The 25,007-nt window shown below is 44.2% G+C and overlaps 2 long non-coding RNA genes across 2 annotated transcripts in view; one reads left to right on the forward strand and one right to left on the reverse strand.

Moving 5' to 3' along the window:
- The window catches only part of LOC309655275, a 44,361-nt gene extending 24,555 nt beyond the window's left edge, over nt 1-19,806 (reverse strand). Inside the window, exon 1 of the long non-coding RNA XR_014260742.1 lies at nt 9,631-19,806. This is a non-coding gene — a long non-coding RNA (uncharacterized lncRNA). The remainder of the gene's footprint in view (nt 1-9,630) is intronic.
- The window catches only part of LOC309655281, a 380,610-nt gene that overhangs the window by 175,208 nt on the left and 180,395 nt on the right, over nt 1-25,007 (forward strand). The gene's annotated exons all lie outside the window — the stretch shown is intronic.

The raw sequence follows: 25,007 nt of genomic DNA on the forward strand, positions 1-25,007 counted from the left end.
CCAGCTTCTGGGAGAAGCAAGAGACAGCAGGCCTGGAGAAAGCAGGAGAGTTCAGAGGGCACGAGGGGAGTGGGGAGCTCCAGGAGGAGCAGGGGAGAGCCCAGCCGGGTAGGAGGAGGGCCAGGCATGCGACTGTGTGTCCTGATCTCGCCCTTGATTTTGGCCTGGCCGCTCTCTGCTTGGTTTTTCACATAATATTGAAGGAGATGGTCATGAATAAGCGGACCTGCTTTCAGCTGCCTGTGTTGGGGCGGACATGCTCCCGGAGGCAGAGAGTGATGTGCCTGTGAAGTCCTCCCTCCCTGGACTCAGCAGCCCCGCCGCCTCCCCCGAGCCTCGTCCATCCATTACCGTCCATTATGGTAGCGGTCCAGCCCCCGAGTGAGGAGCGAGAGCACTAACGTCCACATGGGCAGAGAACGACTGACCATGAACTGAGGAAATGTATTTTCCTCTCCTTCCTCCTGTGACCGGACTGACTAATTAGAGCAACATGAAACTGAAATGATTTCAAGACTGAAACGCTTGGGGAAGGATCTCTTGAAGTCCGTTTTTCATCACTGAGCTGAGACTAAATTATGCTGTCGAAATGCCATATTATTTCAAATTAGCCAAATTAATTAATCTAATTCAGTCCTTGGCTGTATTAATCATCTGTTTTAGAATTTTATGAGAGAAAGAACGTGACTTTTTCAGGTTACTGTGTGCAGATGAACCTCACTGACAGGTGGCTTTTCTTCTGCTCTCAACTGGTATTTTAAAATCTCTGCAGTAGTATCAATAGAATTCCCTCAAATACGCTAATACTGTTTCACAGTTTCTTACTTTATTTTGTTTGCATTTGAATATATCTACCTTCTTGCTCTTAAGATTGTAAGAAGTATGTGGTGTTTTGTTTTTCATTTTTTTTAAAGCACTCAAATGTGTTAAAAAGACTGGCTTCTGAACATTCCTTTTTTTTATAATTCTCTCTTAAATGCCAGAAATCCGTAAGTATATGCTTAAGAAGGGATTTCTGTTGAACTCGTTTATGGACCTCGGAATTCTGTGTTCTCCAGAGAGTGCCCAGAGCTGGATGAAGGCAACGTGAATTATACCAACTCCTCTCGAGTCCTCACTCACTGTCTCAAATGAACCCAGGACAACGGACTCTTCCTGCTTACATCCTCATTTTGCATACTGCCCTGTATCCTCGATCTATTGCTCACAGTTTATCAGAAAATGCTATCCATGGAAAAATACCGCTGATTTATAATAGCAACGATTTAACAGCAGTGGTGCTGTGAGCAGGCACCTGCATAAAGTGGGTTCCATGATGATCACCATCTTACAGACTAGAAGACCGAGGCTACATGCCCGAGGTCATGGCACTCTCATCATGACTGAATGGCACAATAATAATGGAAAAACAGAGAAGTCAAACATTTGCTATTGCTCCAAAAGTCTGAATTTCTAAGTGGTCAGGTGAAACTGGATCTCCCCACACCTCTCACTTCCAGTAGGCATGGTCCCTCACAGCATGTGGAACGAGGGCCTGTGCATCTCCCACTGCCTTCAACATCTAAGGAGGCGGGTGTGAGGAGGGCGACAGAAGCAGCTGTGGGGACCGCCACAGGCTGAACATCACCGTGCGGCTCCGGCGGGGTCTGAGCCAGGAGCCCTGACCCCTTTCCCTGGCACAGCTGTTATCACGGTTCACTTCTCTGGACCTCAGTTAACTCAGAATGAGAGGTATTGACTTAGAAACCTGCCAAGTCCACGATTCTGGTCTTGTAGGACCTGAGGAGTTGGGGAGCGGGTACGTTTTCTCTGCTGTCACTTTCCCAGACATTCTCACTCACGTGACAAGGGCATGAAACCCAGGGCTCGTTCTACTGCTGTGACTGCTAGTGAAACTGAAGAGAACAGTGTGAACTCCTCTTGCACGTTTCCTGGAAGGGGCCCAGCTTTTATTATTCTTGCTTATTTCTGCACTTCCATGTTCGGGCTGAGACCCAGCCAAGAAGTGGAAAAATACTGTGAGAAAGGTAGCACTTGTGGTCTTTCTGGCTTGACTGGATACAGGAAGTACAGCAATCGCAGGGAAAACATGTTTACGTAGCTTTCTGGGTAGGTATCTGTATCTCTCCCAGAGTTGGGAGGGTTGATGTTTACTGAAAGGTTTGAAATTAGCCTCAAATGACTGACCCACATCAGGTTTCTCAAAATCAGTTCGGCTACCACCCAAGCAGTTCCTGTCTTATTTTGGGAGCCTGAAAAGATGGCCTGTGCCCCAGTCTCCAGAGGCCATGGGAGGCTTTTCTGGGAGGCAGTGGGCGGGAATGGGGACCCAGCAGTCTTGCTGAGAAGCAAAGCTGGTGGTTCCCCTGCGGGTGGTCAATATTTGTCTGGGCAAGGACCAGATTATGAAATCTGTAAATATCAAAAAAGTATTCTGGGATTTTGTTTGGCTTATGCCAGGAAGAGCCTGAGAAGATGCCTTTTGAGGACTCACAGGCAGGTGGGACTTAGAGTGGCCACAGATGGAGTTATCCTAACGAAGCCCTACCTCTCTCTGCCCTCAGTTTCCTTTCACTCAGTAATCATGTTTTATTACATCTAGCTCAAAACTCCTACAAGTCTTCCTGGACCAATCCCACCTTTCCTTGGTTATTTCTGTTATTTATTCTGATCTTGACATATGAGTGACTTTCTGTTCCCTGTTATCTTGTTCATATTTGAATCATGGTTCAGGTATATTTTTGATGAAAATACCGGTTGCAAGATGTTGGTTTGGCATTAAGTATCTGCTCTGATAACTCTGCTTTATAACCCAAGGCAAGCATTCCAGAGTTGTGCACAAAACACATGCTTCCTGAAGAAATGATGAACCACATAATTTTTTGGCGAAATCATGCTTTCACTGGAATCTTAATGATACCAATATTTTGAAAAAAAACATGTCAACAGTTTGAGAACTCTTTAGAGACTAGATCCCTCATATGGGCCACCCAGCTGAGGCCAAGATTGGCAGTGATAAGAGAGACACAAAAAGGGACTAAATATGCTTTTCTCTAAAGGTACTGGAATCACAGCAAATTTGGGCTACCTATGGTACGGTTACAAAAGAATAATGTGACATTTCTGAAGCATTCCTGAAGCTGGCCCACACTTTTCACTGTCAAGCTCACATTTCATTAGATGATGTTGCTTTATCTATTTTAATAGCTGTATGTTTAGTGGCTTCATAAATCTTATTCCTGTGTATCTCACCGATTTCACCAACTATTGGTAAAAGGTAATTTAATGATGCCTGGCTTATGGGAATAAAGAACTAGTGTACCCACCACGAAGAATTTTACGTTAGATCACTCTTCTTTTACACAGCAATGCGTCTGAAAGCTAGGATGATGTCTGTGCTGTACACACACACACACTATACACAAGCTGGCACACACAGACATAGGAAATTTCAGCCGTACAGGATCTTGACCCCTTCCCAAGGCTGAGGAACTCCCCACTGTGTGAGCTTTGCAGACAGGAAAGCCAACCTTCCACTAAAGAAGACCCAAAGTCTGCAGCTACCCCTTCTCCACGTCACCCTCGCCAAACTAGGGAACAGGCCAGGGATCGTGTAATCCCTGTGAGACACTTTGCACACGGAACTAGTGTTACGAGTTGTGCTCCCCCAACCCAATTCACAGGCTGAGGTCCTAGGTTCGCTATCTCAGAATGGGCCCCTATTTGGAGGTAAGATCATTACGGAGGTAATTAATTACAGTGAGGTCATTACTATGGGCCTCAGTCCAATATAATTGGCATCCTTATAAAAACGGGAAATCTGGACACAGACAGGCACAGAGGGAAGAGATGTCTACAGCCTTCCACAAGCCAAGGAGAGAGGCCTGGAACAGCTTCTCCCCCACAGCCTCAGACGGAACCAATCCTGCAGACATGTTGACCTCAGACATCTGCCTCCGAGTGTAGACAATAAATTACTGTTGTTCAAGCCCCCCAGTCCCCAGCATGGCTTCAAGGCAGCCCCAGCTGCTAACACGGCGGGAGATGCAAAGAAGCCAGAGAAAGGAGAAGGGATTCAGTAGCCGCAGAGCAACACTCAGCCCCAGGGCCACCAGCACCACCGGCAGCCTCCTGCGGCCGGCGTTGGTGATGCTGGACGACAAGCCAGGGCCCCGCGGGCAGGTGGTGTTGGCAGTGCCCCGTGGACCGGTTCTGCAGGACACGTTTGTCTGAGGCTCTGGCTCCTAGCTTGGTTGCTCTTGCCCACTTTCTAACCACGCAATGGCCCTTCAAAAATTTATTTTCTTTTTAAACCATTGAGAGTTTGCTGGTTGCAACTAACTACTTTGACTGATACGGAAATTGGTACCAAGGGTGGTTATTCCGGCAGCAGGCTCCAGGGAAATCTGGGGAGTCTGGGGTTGTTTTTCTGAGGCAGAAGGCATAAAAATACAACTTGTATTATGGGATTTTAAAGCAAAAAACGCTAGTTTCCTTTCCTCACAGAACACTTCTGACACCAAATGTGTGGGTTTTTCTTACACCAGCTAATTCTCCAACTGCTCAGACACCAGCCAGGTGTCTACAATTCAATTCGATTATGACACTAAGTATGTGAATGTAGTGAAGACCCAGCAGGTAAAGGGTTCAGTCCCGCAAGACTTCCCCCACTTCAGACACCCACCACAAGTCCCAGGTTGTCCCCTGGGCTTCCAAGAGACTGGCTATAATCCGGATATTCCACAACCCGCTCCTTAGGCTCCATAATTTGCTATAAATCGAGGGAAACACATTTACCAGTTTATTGTAAAGGATATGATAAAGGATCCAGACGAACAGCCAGATGAACAGGTACATAGGGTATGGTCTAGAAGGGTCCCAAGTGCAAGAGCTTCTGTCCCCGTGGAGTTGGAGTATGTCACCCTTCCAGAGTGGATGTGTTCACCAGCCCAGAAGTTCTCCGAACCCCTTGCTTTAGGGTTTTTATGGAGGTTCCATTATGTAGGTGTGACTGAATCGAACGTTGGCCATTGGTGGTTAACTTAACCTCCAGCTCCTCTCCCCTCCCCAGAGGCTGCAGGGGAGAGTTCCAGCCCTCTAATCATATGGCTGGCTTCCCTGGAGACCAGTCCCCATCCTTAGGTGCTTCTAAAAGTCACCTCAGCACAAACTCAGATATGGTTGAAAGGGACTTGTTATGAATAACAGAAATGCTCCTTTCACCTTTATCACCACGGAGCTATTTCAGCAACTGGGCACAAAAAGCAAATATGACCAAAGACGCTCTGACTGCTCTCATCACTTAGGCAATCACAAGGGTTTTAGGAGCGCTGGTCGGGAGCCAGGGACAAAGACCAAAATATGTATGTCTTATTACATCACAATACCACAGGTATGAATTCGGCAACCCCTGACATGCAGCGACAGAGCAGCTCAGTAAATGATGTTTGGGTTTCACCTAGAAAAGAGTATCCCTTGATGGTCTGGCTTTGGGGAACTCAGTTGCTGCTATTGTAGAACTGAATTAGGGCATAAGGAGTTCAAGGACACTTGGGTTGGATGGCTGACTACTTGCACTTGGAGACAGAGGGAAACAAGCCCAAATCTTTAAATCTTAACTTGAGGAAACTCATGAGATTCTGGTGTCTGTGCTAAAAGAGTATCTGTTCTCTTGTAGCTACAGAGCTACGATGACTGAAAACCAAAAGCACACTTTCATTTAGTGTGCTATTACATTACAATGCTTGATAAATTCGCAACTGATCCACATACTTTTTGTATAAGAGTGGTAACCCAAGAACTGGGGTGGAGCTACGTTTGCATATTTGAGTGTCCTGCGCCCTCCAACTCCGCTGAGCCTGCCTTGCCAGCCACACCAGTCCTCCTCCCCTCCTCTGATGAGACTGAAAAAAAACCAAATTATTTTTGGTTTCTATTTTTTTTTTAACATCTTTATTGGAGTATAATTGCTTTACAATGGTGTGTTAGTTTCTGCTGTATTACAAAGTTAATCAGCTATACATATACATACATCCCCATATCTCTTCCCTCTTGCGTCTCCCTCCCTCCCACTCTCCCTATCCCACCCCTCTAGGTGGTCACAAAGCACTTTTTTAAAGAGCAGCTTTTGAGCAGCCCTCACCTGCCAATGGTGTGGAAGGCAAGGCCCCTAACATGGGCAGCAACACCAGGATCAGGGAGAATGGCTTCACCCTCAGGGACTTCAGTGGTGGCTAATTAATGAAAGATGGACAGCCCCTGAAGTCACACTTTATCCGAAGAAATGAAAGTGCTTCTCTCTGACAAACTGATGCCTGATTCCAGGGACCATGCTCGACAGTGCTCATTCTCACCCAATCCTCAGGCTTGGATCAGGTCACAGACTCTGGGCCATGTGCCTGAGTGCCAAGTACACAATCCAGAAGCATCTGAGGTAACATAACACGTATGCCCAGAGAATATTGTTCCCAGCCTTCCCCTAGGCAGACCTGAAAGCATGCTCCAGGGTAATGCTGTCTGTGAAAGGGGGAGCTTCAGAGAACCACAGAGGCAGGTTCTAGTGAGTACGAATCCCTGGGTACCCAGGACTCCACTGTGGTTCACCAGTCAGACTGGAGACCCGGTGACCATCTTGCCAAGGACTCACTAGAGTGAATGTGGAAAAAACACCCCCAGCCATCCTCAGAAACCCCACATTGGCTTTCTGACCTACAGCGTACACACTGCTATGAGAACAAGATAAATCAACATGTTCATCAAGAAAATTGGTTTAAAAAAGAGGGCGAAGAGGCAGGTTTGCTGCTGGGATGCACAGCTCTCCACCAGCCAGCGTGACCCCTACACTGACGAGGAAAGAGGGGGAAGGGAAGATTAGTTGCTGTGACTTTCTTTTCTACTTGGAAGATCTTTACAGAGCTTGACTGGGATTCCAAAGTCTCTCTTGGCTTTTTTTTTTTTTTGGTTTTGGTCTTTTGCTCTGTTTCTCTGTGTTTTCTTAGGAGGAGGAGGAGGCAATCTAGTTAAAACTTGGTGACACAGTGAATCTTAAAAAGAGCTGCCTGGCATGGATTAAAGCCTGCGAAGCCCCATGCCACGAGGAATTCATCTGAGTTCTCAGAGCCGCATCCCCAGCTGAACCGGCTTCTGTGGGGACTCATCATGGTAACTCCCTAAAGTCTCTCTCCCCTCTGATTTCTCAGGGTTTCACTAAGGATGTACTAGGTTATCTCCCACCTGGATGTGCAGAATCAATTTCAGGAAGTGATACCTGGCAGGTATTACCCTGTTGAGAAATGCAGCCACAGCCCATCTTCATGGCATTGTTCTGAGGACCAATGGAGGCCACATTTATGAAAAAATGTTCTGGGCACAAAAAATGTTCTGGGCAGACCCATAAGTATATTTATACATGCTCACAGATGCTCATCTTTGTCTCAAGAGTGAGTGACAATAAACATTTTAAGACAAACAGGGACAGACCTGTTTGGGAGGATTTTAGTTTAATTACGTGTGTTCTGGAAAAGCCGTCATGAGAAGAATAAAGTATGCAGGATAACAGTTCCGAGGTATCGTGTGCACGAGCAGCTGCAGTGGGGAGGAGATGGAGGTGGTTAGAACAGATGAGGCCACGGAAGCGCTGGAGAGGGTGTTGGAAGGATTATCACTGAGAATTCAAGGGTCACCTCGAATCACCGAAGAATGAAATCAGGGGAAAAAGCAGAGAGGAAAATTATAATCCTGGTGCTAAATTCATTGTGAAAATTAGAAGCATGCCCTACAGTTTCCAGCAAAAAGAACCGTGAGTGTCTGGTATCAGTGGGGTTTTGGACTTCAAAGAGGGCTGGGGTCCGCCCCGCATCAAAGCACTGCGGCCTCCAAAACTCGGTCTCCACAGCGTCTCCGTCCTGATGGTGCTGCTGAGCTACGGCTCTGGGTCTCCAAGGTCACTACAGAAACTCGGTGACCCACCTGCACCTCAAGTCTAAGAGCTCCAAGCCAAACGCATCACATCCCCCCTGCTCTGTCCACCCAGTTAACCGTACTCGGTTTCTCATCAACCACTCAAGCCGCAGGGCCTCCTCTGGCTTTCCTACCACTCGTCTCCACAAGCCAGTCACTTGCTGAGTCCCGTACATTCGACTGCTACAACCTCTGTTCCATCGGCCTCTATTATTTTTTTTCTGTTAATGCTCTCATAAGTCATGCCTCTTTAGGTGGTGTCTTTTTCTCCCTCCTCTTCCTTCTCCTATTTTACTTATATATAAATTATAGAATAATCTCCCAAACAACAACTTAATAATGACCCTCAATTGCTGAAAATCTTTGAATGGCTCCCCATTCTTGAAAATAAAATACATACTCCTTTGCTCAGCATTTCAAAGTACTTCAAGATCGCACCCTGCCTAACTTTGTAACGACTTCCCTTCGTGTATTCCGTAGCACAGCTAAACTGAATTATTCATGTTTCTCCATATATGCAAAGTGTTTTCTCCCTGCTCTAGGCCTCTGTTACTTGTGCAAGCTGGAATGCACGCTCTTTCTATCTCGCTTTCTACACGACTGAACGTCTAACCTTTCTGCAAATAGAGCCCCAATTCTGCCTCCTCTATAAGCCTGCCTTGATAGCTCCCTCCTATGGGAGAGATTTCTTTTCTTCCTTTGAAGTACAAAACGCTGCATACAATGATCTCTTACAGCTCTCAACATTCATTAATCATCTACTTTTTGGTGTGGTTATTTCTATATAGTCCTCAAGAATTAAGGATTTTTATTTAGTATTTGACAAAGCAACTAGTTTGACACATTGCACATAGAAGATGTTCATTTAATGTTATAAAGCAAATAGCCCAGCAGCAGGTCACACATAATAAATGTTTATTCACATATAATCAAATGAATTTTAAAAATCTGTGGAATATGAGATGCTGTTAAAGTAATGCATATCTAATACTATATAAATATAACTGAAGACATATTTTACCAAAGAAGGTACACCAATGGCCAAGAAGCACATATAAAGACACTCAACATTATTAGTTATCAGGAGAATGAAATTTACACCACAAGGAGGTACTACTGCACAACGACTAGAATGGTTACAATCAAAAAGTCAGACAGTAACAAATGTCAGTGAGGACACAGAGAAACTTGAACCTCTCATATGTTACTAATGGGAATATGAATTGTATTGCCACTTTGGAAAACAGTTTGGCAATTCCTTAATAAGTTAAACATAAATATATCATAAGACCCAGTAATTCTAACCCTAGGAATCTATCAAAGAGAATTAAAAATATATGTTCATGGGCTTCCCTGGTGGCGCAGTGGTTGAGAATCTGCCTGCCAATGCAGGGGACATGGGTTCGAGCCCTGGTCTGGGAAGATCTCACATGCCGCGGAGCAACTAGGCCCGTGAGCCACAATTACTGAGCCTGCGTGTCTGGAGCCTGTGCTCTGCAACAAGAGAGGCCACGATAATGAGAGGCCCACACACCACGATGAAGAATGGCCCCCACTTGCAGCAACTAGAGAAAGCCCTCGCACAGAAACGAAGACCCAACACAGCCATAAATAAATAAATTAATAAATAAAGATACATGAAATTGCTAAAAAAAAAAAATATGTTCATACCAAGACAGATGTTCAGATGTTCACTGCAGCTTTCTTCATAATGGCCCCAAACTGGAAACAACCCAAACGTACAACTAGTGATTGGATAAACGAAATGAGCAATATCCATATAGTGAAACATTATTCAGCAATTTAAAAAAATGAACTACATATACATGCTACAACTTGGATGAACCTTAAAAACATTATGTTAAGGAAAAGAATCCAGACACAAAAGACCACATAGTATATGATTCCCTTTATATGAAATATCCAAAAAAGGGCAAATCAATAGAGATAGAAAATAGATTCCCAAGAACAAAGCTGAAAGTATCATGCTCCCTGATTTCAAACTACACTACAAAGCTTCAGTAATCAAAACAATATGGTACTGGCACAAAAACAAACATACAGAACAATGGAACAGAACTGAGAGCCTGGAAATAAATCCACACATATTTAGATAATCAACTTACAACAAAGGAGCAAAGAACATACAATGAAGATAAGACAGTCTCTTCAATAAACAGTGTTGGGAAAACTCTACAGCCACATGCAAAAGAATGCAACTAGACCACTGTCATACACCATACACAAAAATTAACTCAAAATGGATTAAAGATTTGAATATAAGACCTGAAACCATAAAATTACTAGACGAAAACATGAGAAGTAATCTCATTGACATCGGTCTTAGCAATGTTTTTGTGCGTCAGACTCCGCAAAACAAAAGCAAAAATTAATGAATGTAATTAAAAATTACATCAAACTAAAAAAGCTCTTGCACCCTGAAGAAAACCATCATCAAAACAAAAAAGCTGCTTACTGAATGGGAGAAGATATTTGCAAATCATTTCCCCAATACGGGGATAATATCCAAAATATATAAAGAACTCAGACAACTCAACAGCAACAAAACAAACAACCTGATTTAAAAAAATGGGCAGAGGACCTGAATAGACATTTTTCCAAAGAAGACAGAGATGGCCAACAGATACATGAAAAAGTGCTCAATCTCCCTAATCATCAGGGAAATGCAAATCAAACCACAATATCACCTCACATCTGTTAGAATGGCTATCATCAAAAAGACTACAAACAAAGATTGGTGAAGATGTGGAGAAAAGGGAACCCTCATACACTGTTGGCAGGAATGTAAATTTGTGTAGCCACTACACAACAGTAGAAACAGTAGAGATTCCTCAAAAAATTAAGACGAGAACTACTATTTGACTCTGGGCATTTATGTGAAGAACACAAAAACACCAATTTGAAAAGATATATGCACCCCTATGCTCATTGCAGCATTATTAACAATAGCCAAGACAGGGAAACAATATAAGTGTCCAAAGATGGATGAATGGCTAAAGGAGATGTGGCTATATATACATATATATATATATATATATATATATATATATATATATACACACACACACATATATATATATATATATACACACATATATATATACATATATATATAATGGAATATTACTCAACCATAAAAAAGAATGAAATCCTGCCATTTGCAACAACATGGGTGAATCTTGAGGGTATTATGTTTAGTGAAATAAGTCAGATGGAGAAAGACAAAAGCATATGATTTCACTCATATGTGGAACCTAAAAAGAACCCCAAAACAAACAAAATAAAACAAAAACAAACTCATAGATACAGAGAACAGATTAGTGGTTACCAGAGGGAGAGGGTTGGAGGATGGGTGAAATGGCTGAAGGGTGTGAACTGTATGGGCTGGAGGGCAACAAGACTTGTGGTGGCGATGACACTGCAGTGTGTACAGATGTTGAACTACAACGCTCTACACCTGAAACTTATATAATAAAAAAAGAAAAAAAGCAGTGAGATGGCAAAGTTTATGTTATGTGTATTTTACCGTGTTTAAAAATATAAACATTTTTAAAAGGAAAAAAGATTCCTGGTGCATGGAGCTGCGGGTGGGAAAGAGGAGTGAGATACTTTAGCAATTCTAAAACTGGACTGTGGGGATGGTTTCACAACTCTGTAAATTTATTAAAAATCACTGAACGGCAATGGGTGAGTTTTATGGTATGTAAATTAGACCCCCATAAAACTGTTAAAAAATAACTGGACTTCCAGATTATACAATTTTTATCCATTGGAAGAATAAAATAAAACCTAAGTTGTTTTAAACAACATTCTAGCAGAAACAAGTACCACAAAGGGATAAAATACAGAATCTGTCTAATTCTAGTTTATTATGTTTTAATAGGACAGCCGTTTGGACTAATGTAACAAAATAAAAAGAATATCTTCTTTATACAAGCCATTGAAATAGAAATAAATTTTTAAAGAAAAATCACACAGAGTGTGATCATTTTTTTGACAACAGTTTTGTAGATATCTTAAATCTTTAACAATTAGGTTAGAAAAAATTGCTTTCACTGAGACTTTATTGGGTCTGATCTATTAATCTGGTCACATAAATGTCAGTACACAGCAGTCTTTTACTAATTAATTATTCACCCTAAAGTCTATTAACAAATATTTACCACTTATAGCCTAATTAAAATTGAACCCAGGTTACTATTAAATAGAGGTCATTCTAAAGCTCTTCTCAAGAGAAATATAGTGTTGTTAATAGTAGAATTGCCAAGAAAGTCCCACTCAAAGGGTAGTTATTCAGAGATCGATAAGAAATTCAGGGACACAGGTAACATTCAACAGGTCTATTGTTGTTCATTTTAATCAAGTATCAGATTCATTGAAGCTGGGTGATGACATATATCTGGCAAGAGAAAGGTGGGTTTTCAGGCAGTAATGAGTAAATCAACACTTCCACCATAAAGCAGCACTACTGTAAGTGTAAACGATGCCATTTTCTTTGGGGAGGGCATCTCTTCCCTGTTTAGCCTGGCTCCTTGAGAAAGTCATAGGCGAATAAGAGGGCAACTTCCTGATTTCACAATGCAAGGTTGTCTGCCCCTGGGAACCGTAACCCGGACCTCTGGACTAAGTTCCCAGCTCTCTAGGGGAGGCCATCTCAACACCCGTCCTTTCACAGCTCAAGGAGACAAGAGGAGTTTTAATTGTTCTTTCTTCTACTTTACCATATAAATGTCTGCAATCCTGTCCAGACTTTGTCGTCACTTTTGTGCTGTCCTGCACACCTGTAAATTTGATAATGAATTGTTCTATAATAAATTACTCCTCTCATCTATATTGGTGCAGAGCGGTCTTTCATTGGCAGGATTGTTTTATTTCCCCAACACTAAATGTCAATGTGTTTCTCAATGAAAGCAGGGACCCTTAATATTTTTTTCTGGTCAGATATTGAACTTTCCCTTAAATTCATACTGTCAGTGCTCCTAAAGCAGCTCTTTGGAGTGTGCCCATTGATCCCTCCAGGGCCGGCTCTCCCACCCTGCAGAGTGTCAAGGGCTCTTATCTCTCAGTATCTCCCCACATGACCTCAGGGCATCTTCTTGGAGGGGGTCATCGGAGGTTGTACTTATATCCAAACAAAGGTTGTCATGTTGATGTGCTAAGGGAGGGGTGTGGAGATTTCCAAACTATTGCCAATGATTATTTTCCTTCTTCCTTCCTGAAATGCAGTTTTATAAAGGCAAAGTCTTATTTTAAATTCTGACTCTTGTCTTTGTACACTAGCCACTCATTGAAAAGGAGACTTAGAATTAAAAATGACCCTAAAAATCAAAATAAGCAGCACCGAAAACTTCTAAAAGCTCATAGAGATGTCCCTGTAGACAACATGCATGGTGCAGAAGGACTATTAGGTAGGTGGATGCAAGACAGGAAGAGATCCAGAGAACTCAGAGAGGAAGAGACATTTCCAGTAACTTTATAGTGTAGTAAACAGTGATCATGGGAGGAAATCAAGACAATTTGTCAATCAAGACAAAATGATCAACCCATTTTTTTGCCTATCAAATTTGAACATGAAAAAATCTTAAGACATAGTTTTGGTGAGTGTGTTAGTTTTCCATTGCTACTGTAACAATTTACCACAAATTTAGTAGCTGAAAACAGTATACATTTACCATCATATGGTTCTGGAATTCAGAATCTGACACAGGTCTCATTGGGCTAAACTCAAGGTATCTGCAGGTCTGTGCTCTTTCTGGAGGCTCTAGAGAAGAACACATTTCTTTACATCTTCCATTCATTTAAAATGGTGTTGCAAAAACGCATCCAAGGCAACTTAAACGTTTTATATATATATATATATATATATATATATATATATGTTCACCATATGTATATCTAGTCACTAGACCAGCTTCCGACTCTCTGAACCTTTCATTAACATATTATATATACAACCTAAGACCCCCTCCAAAGGGAAATAATTCAAGAATGGCAGATGACTATTTCCTCTGAGTGTGTGTGATTTGAAGTTTCTTCTTATTTGGCATTTTGCTAGTTTGCATTTTCTGATATTTTCATATTGAGTTTGATGTGAGGTGTATGACACTGCAATACAGAGTACCAGCTCTGGAGTCACACCTCCTGGATGTGAAGTTCAGCTTTGCACTTACTCACTGTGCAGACTTGGGAAAGTTAATTATCCTGCCTGTGCCTCAATTTTCTCACCTGCAAAATGCGGGCAATAATAGTACAATCTTCAAAAACCAGTAAAGCTGACTTCCACCCCCATGCACTCTGATTCAGTCAGTGTAGGTTGCTGGCCGGACATCAGGACTCCTAGACGCCCCACAGGAGAGGCTTCCCCTCAGTTGAGTTTGGAAACTAGAGATGAGCGTCCTCCCCACTTCTGCCTACCCACCCTTCCCCCACTACATCTGGGTTTCTTTAAATAGGTTGTGTTTTCATCCGCGTGACACACATTGAATCCGAATTGGTGATGTTTAGTGGTCCTTTCTTGCTAATTTTATAGAAAGAGAAAATAGCCACTTAGGACAAAAGTTAAATACCAATACATTATTGCAACGTATAAACCATTTACCTCTAATGCAACTGCCTCTAATACGATTGTCATTGTTAGGCAATGGCTCAACATCTGAAAAGTGTGTCTTTTGATGGGCTCCTCAGGACAGATAAATACGATGTACTACTACATGCCAAGTTTATATTATAGGTATTTTGAAATTGTGCTGTTGCTCTTGACCGACTAAAGTACATTCCAAATAAGATTTATATTTAAGTGAATGAGCACAGAACACAATACTGAGATTGACTTTGGACATTCCTAATTGTTTTGAGTTTAAATGTTGTAGAGAATTATGTGTGTACATTGGCTATGGAGCATATAAGCCTGGATGCTGAGCCTGTCTTGGGCGTGACAGAATGTCCCTTTCTTGTGACAAGTCGTGATGAGGCTGCATAATCCTTACTGAGCAAAACGAAATAAAAGAAACTCAGCACCACACCATAAAATCATGGACTTGTACCACGTTAGAGCTGGAAAATCCCTAAGAGATGATCTAGTTTAACTACCTAATTTTATGGATGAAGAATCCAGTAAAATACAGTTTCCATTTATCAGAAAATGTCTTTAACTGAGTAGAGCTGCCAGGAAATAGTCTCCCAGTTCAGCTTAGAGGGAGTGGGGGGTGAAAAACGTATATCCCTAGGCAAATAGCAACTCTTAGGTCTTGTGTATTAGAAGGACGTGTCTCTGGAACCCGCTCCAATTAGTCCTCTCCCAGGTAAGGTAAACCGAGGTAAACTGAGGTTCCTCCGGGGACAGAAGGCGTGGGTGGCTGGGGGCCCACAGCAGAACGTGTCTTCCTTGAGTGACAGTCATATGATTTCACTGGGACCCAACCGGAAGAAAAAAGGGTCTGACAAAATGGATGTGAAGTCAGAATTTTAAGAATATGTTCAAGTTTGCCTTTCCTGTAGTAATGCTTGACCGTTTGGAATTTTATAAACAATTTCCTTTCCCTTTCCATTCTGGATTATTTTCCCAGGATGATATACAACTGTCCTCTAAACATTAGTAACCAACCCACAACTGATGAGTCATCTTACAGAGACGGAGCAGATCCTACTGGCTGGGACCGTGGTGGGGCCTAAGAGAGAAGGTCCCAGGAAGAATGGTGGTGGGTCCCTTGGAGGTTTCCTAGGAGAACAAAGTCACAGCAGGAGGCTGGCAGTGACTCCTGGGGAGTGTCTTCGTTGGGGTCCTGGAGGCTTATCTGAGGCCATGCACGGTTGACCCACCAACTGCCCCGTCTTGCTCAGAGTCTGTGTCAGCCAGACCTCCTGCTGACTGCCGTGCACATCTCCAAACACCACCCCGGTGGGACCTGATGTCTTGTCCCACAGACGACACCATTGGCAGTAAGACAAGAATCCACCCCAACCTCTAGCAGTTAGGTTGATGAGTCTGCCCTTGAAGAAGCCTTCAGACAAATCAGGCGTCTGATCCTGCCTGCAAAAGAGTAGCCCCAAGGGTGGAATGACCGAAGTGACAGTGCTCCAGGGCTCTCTGGGGACTTGGCTTTGCCAGTCTCACCCCAGAGGTGCCTGTCCCCATCTCACTTGTACAGTTTCTATGTCGGGCTGGGAGGGGAGGAAGGTAGACATGCCCCTCTGAGGAGAAAGGAGGAAGGCCGGCTTCGTGAGAATTTTGAGACTTCTGAGGGGAAGGGTCAGAAGTGTAAAGGGACAAAAGTTTACCTCTGCCCTCACAGGGTTTTCACCTGGGCCTGAGAATTAAACTGACATAAGACAAATCAAGAGGGGAAAAGCATACAGGTTCATTTACTATAGGTTTAGGTAAGCCTTCACAGGCAGCAAAGACGCAAAGAAGCGACAAGCCTGAAAGCTTTTATACTGGGTTGAACAAAGAGGAGGAATTGCGGAAAAGTAACTAAAATACATGGGGAGGCTGAGAAACGTGAGAGTTATTTTTAAAAGGTCTGTTTGCACAGAGTGCCCTCAGCTTGACTCCCTGTCCTGCAGGATGAGATCGTTACTTCCCTCCAGGCACAGGGGGCCATCTTCCACGTGGACTCTTCTCTCGGGCTTCCAGGAAGAGCACCCTTCTTGCACCTGGTGTTATTTTAAGTGCATTTTGCCCAAAATAGTCCTTACGCTCAGGTGGCATATTGTGGGGTTGCATGTCCTGCTACCCTTCGGAAGAATATAAACAATACTTCACATTTGCTTCATGGCTTATGCTTTTTCAGGTACCTGAATATACATCTTTGCATTTGCTCTTCACAACTATCCCATTAGACTGACCAGGAACGTATCGCTATTTCCATTCTCCAGCTCAGAAAATGAGGCTTGCTGAGGTCAGAAAGTGGAGCTACATTGAGAAGCCAGTGCTGTCCCTATGACGAAGACAAACATTCCTTTTACAATATGCTGCAATAGAGCATAAAATAATCACACCAGAGGTGTCTATCAAGGCTCAGTGAAGTGCACTCACTGGTCTGAGTTGGACGAAAAGGCGGAGAAGGCAGGATTCTAGTCCTCTGGGCCCTGTGTGCAGATGTGCTGATGCAGCACCCCGACGGGAGCACCAAGGTCCCTGCGGGAGGCGTCTCCTGATCCAGAGGATGACCCATCAGAGGATGGATGAGCAAACCAGGGTGCCAGGTGCCTCCACTTTCCACAGATGCCCAAGGGCAGCTGGTTTCAAAGGTTACTCATTATTTACAGATGACTGTCTGCTCTTTAAACCCAGGCAGCCTGGGTTTCCTTTGGATCGTCTCACCCTCATCCAGCAAGTTCTAGCCCTCCTGGGCTTTTTTTTTTTTTTTTAACATCTTTATTGGAGTATAATTGTTTTACAATGGTGTGTTAGTTTCTGCTTTATAACAAAGTGAATCAGTTATACATATACGTATGTTCTCATTATCTCTTCCCTCTTGCATCTCCCTCCCTCCCACCCTCTCTATCCCACCCCTCTAGGTGGTCACAAAGCACCGAGCTGATCTCCCTGTGCTATGCGGCTGCTTCCCACTAGCTATCTATTTTACGTTTGGTAGTGTATATATGTCCATGCTACTCTCTCACTTTGTCACATCTTACCCTTCCCCCTCCCCATATCCTCCTGGGCTTTTAATGAGAGGGAGTGGCCACTTGGCTACAAAGGATAAGAGAAATGATGAATAAGGGCTTGAGCACACGATCGCCAGGAAGTGACGGGAATGGACTTTCACAGCAGACTTTCTCACCACCTCCTTGACCCTTGGAAGAGAAGAACTCATTCTTTTTTTTTTTTTTTAATAAATTTATTTAGTTATTTATTTATTTTTGGCTGTGTTGGGTCTTCGTTTCTGTGCGAGGGCTTTCTCTAGCTGCGGCGAGCGGGGGCCACTCTTCATCACGGTGCGTGGGCCTCTCACTATCGCGGCCTCTCCTGTTGCGGAGCACAAGCTCCAGACGCACAGGCTCAGTAGTTGTGGCTCACGGGCCCAGTTGCTCTGCGGCATGTGGGATCTTCCCAGACCAGGGCTCGAACCCGTGTCCCCTGCATTGGCAGGAGGATTCTCAACCACTGCACCACCAGGGAAGCCCGAACTCATTCTTTTTAAGTAGCCAAAATGTGTGACGCTGTTTTTGTTCTAACAATAAATAAACATGACCCTCCCCAAACCCAAGATATTCCTCACTGGTAAAACAGGGCACGCCAATATTAAACTTGCACTCCTAGAGTGGTTGGTACAGAATTCCAGGGAAGATGCTAACATCCCATGCGTGCCACGAGAAGGGGGCCTGTCATTTATTACAGGGATTCCCATTAACTGCTGCTGTCAACAGGACTCCAGCTGGCTCAGTGCTAATGCATTATTAGGAGACTTTGGACATTTCATAAACATTGTAAATAGCCTCAGTATAACTGATTGCTCTGCATAATGACATTATTAAAATTGAAAAAAATCGCCTTTGATGAAAGAGGCTAATAGACAGCATTCGGTGGAGAACGTTCACTTGTCGGCTTGTGTTTCGGGCTCTGTAATTAGCAATTTCAGGTAAGAACTGCAGTGGAGCCCATGATGGGCTTAGCGTTCTGTGACTCCAGTGGTAACATCTGGACCTAAGCATCTTTGGGGTGCGCTGCTGAGAAAAGCTGAAGCCTCCTGGTCAAATGATGTCTCCATTTGAAAGGAAGAATCAAGCTAGTTATCCTCTTCCCTATAAAGGAAAAAAAGTTGCCCCCAATTCAATGAAAGGGTCACTAACCAACACCCAAGATTTCTTTATGTGCAGAAGCTTCGATTCATCCATTTTCTTGAAATACTGACTGCATCTTACCTTTGGATTTTGCAGAACACTCTTTGTTGTAAAGCTTAAACTAAAATGGCAGATGGATGAGAAGCAGCAGAGGAGAACCTATTCAGAAAGACTATTCCTGTATCTGCACAGAGATCCCTGATGGGTGACGGCCTGGAAAACAGGCAGCTTGGAATGCACCAACCTCTCCTGGACAACTAGGAAACGTGTGCAACCATGAGGCCGTCATATTCGGGGTGATTAAAAACCAGATTAATGATAATAGGGAAGGAATAAAGAAAACAAAAAAAAACACCTAGGTCTTTTTATTCTAGGAAAGCTTTAGAGTGAGATTCTAAATCTCTAGATAATTTTTATCATTATCACTTAACATATATGAAGCCCTCACTGAATCATTGTCTGGCTACAGAATTCCAGGGAGACAGAAGGTTACGTGGTATCTATCCTAATCTCAGAACTACATTTTAGTTGATAATATAAAATTTCATCTCATCAAACCTTGGCTGGAGCTGTTAAGTGCAGCATATTTGGGTGGTTTAATGCTATTTTCCTTCTCAAGGTTGACCTTATATCAGCCTGGGGTTGAGGGATACTAAAAAGAAGTCATCTTCAATCAAAGTTCTTTCTACATTTACCTGCCTCTCTTTTTCTGTTAAAAGTTCACCTGTGGGGCTTCCCTGGTGGCGCAGTGGTTGAGAATCCGCCTGCCAATGCAGGGGACACGGGTTCGAGCCCTGGTCTGGGAAGATCCCACATGCCGCGGAGCAACTGGGCCCGTGAGCCACAACTACTGAGCCTGCGCGTCTGGAGCTTGTGCTCCGCAACAAGAGAGGCCGCGATAGTGAGAGGCCCGCGCACCATGATGAAGAGTGGCCCCCGCTCGTCACAGCTAGAGGAAGCCCTCGCACAGAAACAAAGACCCAACACAGCCAAATAAATAAATAAATAAATAAATAATAATTAAAGGTGCTAATAATTTAAAAAAAAAACTTGTAATAATCTATAATAGAAAAGAATCTGAGAAATTATAAAAAAAAAAAGTTCACCTGTGGACACTGGGTTTTTTTTTTTTTTAGTTGCTGCAAGAGTGTACTGTTAAAAAATTATTCCTCTGGAAAGTATGCACTGTAAGACATTATTAGCAATTATAATATTTATTATTCTTGTTAATATGAATAGAAACAATGGTTAAAGTTGTGTGCCAATCAGTAGGCTAGAAGTATATATGTCATTTATCATATCATATAGATCATATATCACCATATATTATATATCATATTATGACTATATATATGACTATATATATGATATGACTGTACATCATATCATATATATAGCAAATGATTATAATTTTCATTTTACTGATGAAGAAACCGAGACTAGAGAGAAGCTGTATAACTTGGTCAAACAGGTAGGAAGTGGCAGACACCCCCCCAAACTTCTTAAACACTCTCCACAGCCATTCAGCTACCCTCCTTCTTCCTTTTCTTCCCTCTCTCCCTCTCTTCCTTTTCTCCTTCTTCCTTTCCTTCCTTCCTTTTTTTTCTCTTTCTGTTTTCTTCTCTCTCTTTCCTTCCTCCCTTTCCCTTTCTTTTCCTCCTTTCTTCCTTTCTTTCTTTGGACCCACAGCAGGCCCTCAGGTTAACAGAAGCCGGGGCTACACGTCTTGGAAGGGAGGGAGAAGTATGACCGGAAGGCCGCCTGATGCTGAGCTTGGGCCTCGAGTCCGGGTCTGGTACACTGGTTCCCCAGGAATGTAAACGAACCATGAAACAAGTGTGCGGAATACAAAGACTTCCCGAACCTCCACATTAGTTTTTTCCATCACTTTCCCCTTGTGTCTCCATCTCTTTCCCCCTGAAGATGGATGACTCAATGAATCATCCTTTTCTTAACCTTGTTAATGTCAATAGAATCGTTTTAAAAACTGGATTTAAATAATACTCCTTTTTTTTTTTCCAGTGTACTGCTGTCCCCAGACTAATAAGGGACTGGAGGTCAACGTGCTCAGGTTCTTGGTTCATCACTAACCCCTACGAGGAAGTCCCTGAGGTGCGGAGAGTTGAGATGGATCGTGGCTCGTGTGGTCACTGCAAAGGCACAAGGTGGTGGAGCTAATGATGCTGGAGGTGCCGCACGTTCCTCAGGTGACAGTCACTGCAAAGGAGCATGGCGTCATTACAGTAACCACAGCTGTAAGACACACACTTTTTCTCAGAGGATCACAAACTCATGACTTGAGTCACATCGTGGAGAACGGGATTAGCCTTACGAAGCTGGGCGCGGTGGCTCACTGCATCCTCACATGCCCTAACTTTCTGGGATCCCGAGGAACAAAGAGCCGCGGGCAGGTTCCAGCAGCATCTCAGGGGATGGCTCTTCTTCCCGCACCTCTTTGCAAAGACCCGCTGGGCCTTGAACATCGCTCGGTCCCCACAGCGAAGCTCCGCCGGGTGACACCTGCCTGGAGTCGTGCGAAGGAACCTCACAGAGCGCAGTGGCCAGAGGACACTCCAAATACTAGGAGGTCGCCCCTGCCCCTCCTCCTCTCCCCACCCCCTCCCTCCCAGTTCCATGTCTGCCTGTTTCCAGGCCGCCAACTCTAGCTCAGAACTCACCCGACGCCCCAAGAGAACAGGGCTGGTCTGCGATCCCAGCGAAGAGGTGAGCACTTGAAGAGGCTGCACCATGAAAAGCACCATAAATGCCCCCCACCCCCACCCTTCCCCCGCCTTGGGCTGTTTTCCGGGCTGTCATGTGTTGAGCTGTGGATATGACAGAGTCACTCTCGGCACACAGAGTCTGGGCTGTGTTGGTTAGGGGCTCGAGCCCACCAGTAGGCACGCTGGCTGCCCACATAGAGCAGGGATTCCTGCTGCTTCGCTCCACGTCCTCGCTGAGCTCTCTGGGGAAGCCCCCAATGTCCGCCGCCCTCCCCTGCCGCCCTGCCCTCGTGTAGACACAGGACCCCCAGGGAATGAGCACCTGCTTTCCCATTTATCAGCGAGGATGCTTAGCATACTTGACTTACAAAATCACGCTGGAAGATGTCGAGCTTCTGCTTGGAGGCTAAGCCGGCCCACTTTGAGGGGAGATCAAAGGGCTGGAGCTTTCCAAAGTGCAGTTAAATTTAACATTCCAAGAGTCAGGAGGGCAGATTAAAATAGGATTTTGCCTGCAATAACACTCAGGGCCTGTTTCGCATTGCTGAGAGGACTCAGCCAGGAAGGTGCTTTGCAGGGAGCTTCCGTGGCTCCTCTGCTCCCCGCCTCATCTCAACAGCCACAGGCTTTTCTCTGCGGTGGGTGGTTGCCAGGCAGGGCCTGTTCCTTCCTTCCAGGAGGGAGCCCAGCCCGCTGCAGATCAGCGCTTTCTTCTCTGCAGCAATGGCTGCAGGACAATGAAAACAGCCAGCTTTGGGAAAGGGATTTACAAACAAGTCTAACAGGATAATCTGAAAACGGGTGTAGAGAGAATCACCTCATTCAACACCCACTATTTGAGATATTCGTGTCATGTTGGCAACTCACTCCAATGAGGATCTTTGCTTTCTTCATCATAATTATTTTACTACTGTTATCACTATTAATTTGCCATCTGTCACTGAGAAGGCCAGAAATGGTGAATTCATTAGAACTTGGGGAAAGAAGTGGCCCTGAGGCCATCTTGTCCCTGCCTGTGTTGGCAGGACCACTCAGCCAGAGAGGTGCCAGGGCCTCCTTTCCAAAGGTTTGGGAGTCTGTTATCTGTAAACCGAATTTCTCTTTCTTTCGTGTGATCCAACGTAATTTAAGGAAACTAGATACACAGTACTGTGTACGAACAAGAAACACACAAATGCTACTTCAAAGAGCTCTGGCTCCAGAAAGAGTGTGTCCTCTGGCGAGCTCGGTGTTTCCCTCTGACCGGTGTCAACAGGATACCTTTCACTTCCAGCCAGAGGTTTGGACCTTGGCTATATACAGGGGCACGTCTTACCTTTCCTAACCCCACCTTGATATCCTGAACAGACATTGATTAGTAATGCCCATTTGCCTGTGAGGAAACTGATTAAAAGATTGGCCCAAGGTCACGCAGCTACTAGCTGGGAACGTGAGGGTTAAATTCTGGTTAAGTCTAATTCTAAACCTAAAACCTGGGCTACTCATGGGCAACCCTGACACCAAAACAAAAAGTTATATTCATGTCCAAACTCAATGGCAGCAAAAACTAACCAGAATTTACATCATGTTCCTAGTAATCTATATGTCATTTATTCTGAATATGAACACAATTAGGTAAAAAATACTGTATTTTCAAAACAGAATACTGCCTCAGCCCCTGCTGGGGGTGTTATACAAAATATGATGAATATACTATATTACCTTCCTAAAATCAGACAAAAAATGTACTTTGAAACATGTATCTCAGGGTTTTGCTCAGGGGGCAGTGGACCTTTTCAAGTGGAAGGTTCACAGCAGTGCCGTGTAATATCGTCTGTATGTTATGAAACATGTGCATTAAATATCAGAACCTAGTAGAACTTTAAGTGAATGTAATTCAGTTTCCTACTCAACAGAAAAAGAACCTCCCTCTGCATCTTTGACAGCTGCTTGCTCAGCTGGTCTGGCCACCTCCACAGGTAGACTGTTCCTCTGACTGTCAGCGCGGTGGTTAGAGAATCCTTCCCGCTTCTCAGCCAAGCTTTCCTTCTCCATGACGCCCCTCGGCTCCCCTTCTGTTTCATGGCCAAGCAGCACAAGGACCCCATATGTATACTCTTTCCAACAGTGCTGACGTTTTACAGCACCAACACTTCAAATGATTGTTTTAAAACATAATCACTTATCTAAACATTTTAAAGTGACTTGAGATCTTTGAATCAAAATTTTGGCCCCAAAATTCTATGCCATTCAATAGATGCTTTTCGTTTTTTTTGTAGCTCTGATTCCCCCTCACCAATTTTAGAGATGAAACTTTTAAAATACTCTACATATTTAAAAGAAAGTAGTACGCTGTGAAGTACGAAGTCGATGCTGAATAAATTCAACTGTTTTTCCTCCTTTACATCTCCATATGGGGGTTGGCAGGGGGGATTAAGCTTCTCTGGCAGAATGTAGAGAGTGTGTCTTCCTCAATAATTGGGTTGAGAGTGGCGTTTACCATTCAGGGAACCGTTGCCCTGGGAGAAGCTGGATCTGGCTGCAAGTCTAGAGACGAACGTTTTCAAAATATTCTTAGAACAAACTAAGCTATTCACATCTGAACTAGACTTTTATTTTTAATTTAAAGAAAGAAAATGGATTTAAGAAATGCAAGAGAGCTACATTAACAAAGAAGCTGTAGAGCCTGAGAACCATGTGCTGGCAGCACTGGACCATGTACATGCCCTGACGGCTCCGCAAGGGTACTGTGTCTCGGGGCATCTCTTCCTCTCGCCCACGGGCTTGAGGGGATCATTCCAGTGACGGGAAACACAGTCCAACCTGGTTGACAGGATGCCACACCATGACTCCCTAAATCATGGCCAGTTCTGAGACTTGAAAGCCCTGAACGGGGATCGGTCCCAGTCTCCTTCTGCCTTGTCCCTCTGCCATTAGGTGATGTGCGTTTGTGTTTCCTGTGACTCCTGTGCTCACCACCCTGCCTCAGACTCAAACCCCACAGCTCTTTCCAGAGAGGAAGCAGGCACCAAACACCAGGCTTCTCCCTCACCTTGTTGTCACCTGCCACTATGGTATTTGCTCTTTACTTTCAACCTGTCACCTTCCTGCATCGTACGTCATTTTCCAAGTACACGAGGCAGTTTCACTGAGTACCAGGCTGCAGTTCTGTAATTCCTGAGCTTGAAACCTCCAACTTAACATGCCGCTTCTTTACTCCCGAAGTGCATTCACACATCTAGTTACTCAAGAGCTCCCCTGGCTGAAGGCTCCGCCCAGTTTCTCTGACACCCTCTGGGAGGTGCCCCTGAGAGGCCCTGGAAGATGACAGCCCACCCGACGCTCCTGTAGGGACCCATCCTCAGCTCTCATGGGTGCTGAAGACACAGCACTCTCCTGACTTGATTCCAAACAGGACCATCAGGTGCCTGTCCATACTGCACTCGCCCACAGCCCACTAACTCCTAAAGAATTCAGCCTGGTTGATGCTGCTTCTCCCGCTGAAGAAATGCCCAAAGAATTGCCTGAGTGAGGCCACAG

Source organism: Balaenoptera physalus (genome assembly GCF_965194825.1).
Source record: "Balaenoptera physalus genome assembly, chromosome: 2".
NCBI lineage: Eukaryota > Metazoa > Chordata > Mammalia > Artiodactyla > Balaenopteridae > Balaenoptera > Balaenoptera physalus.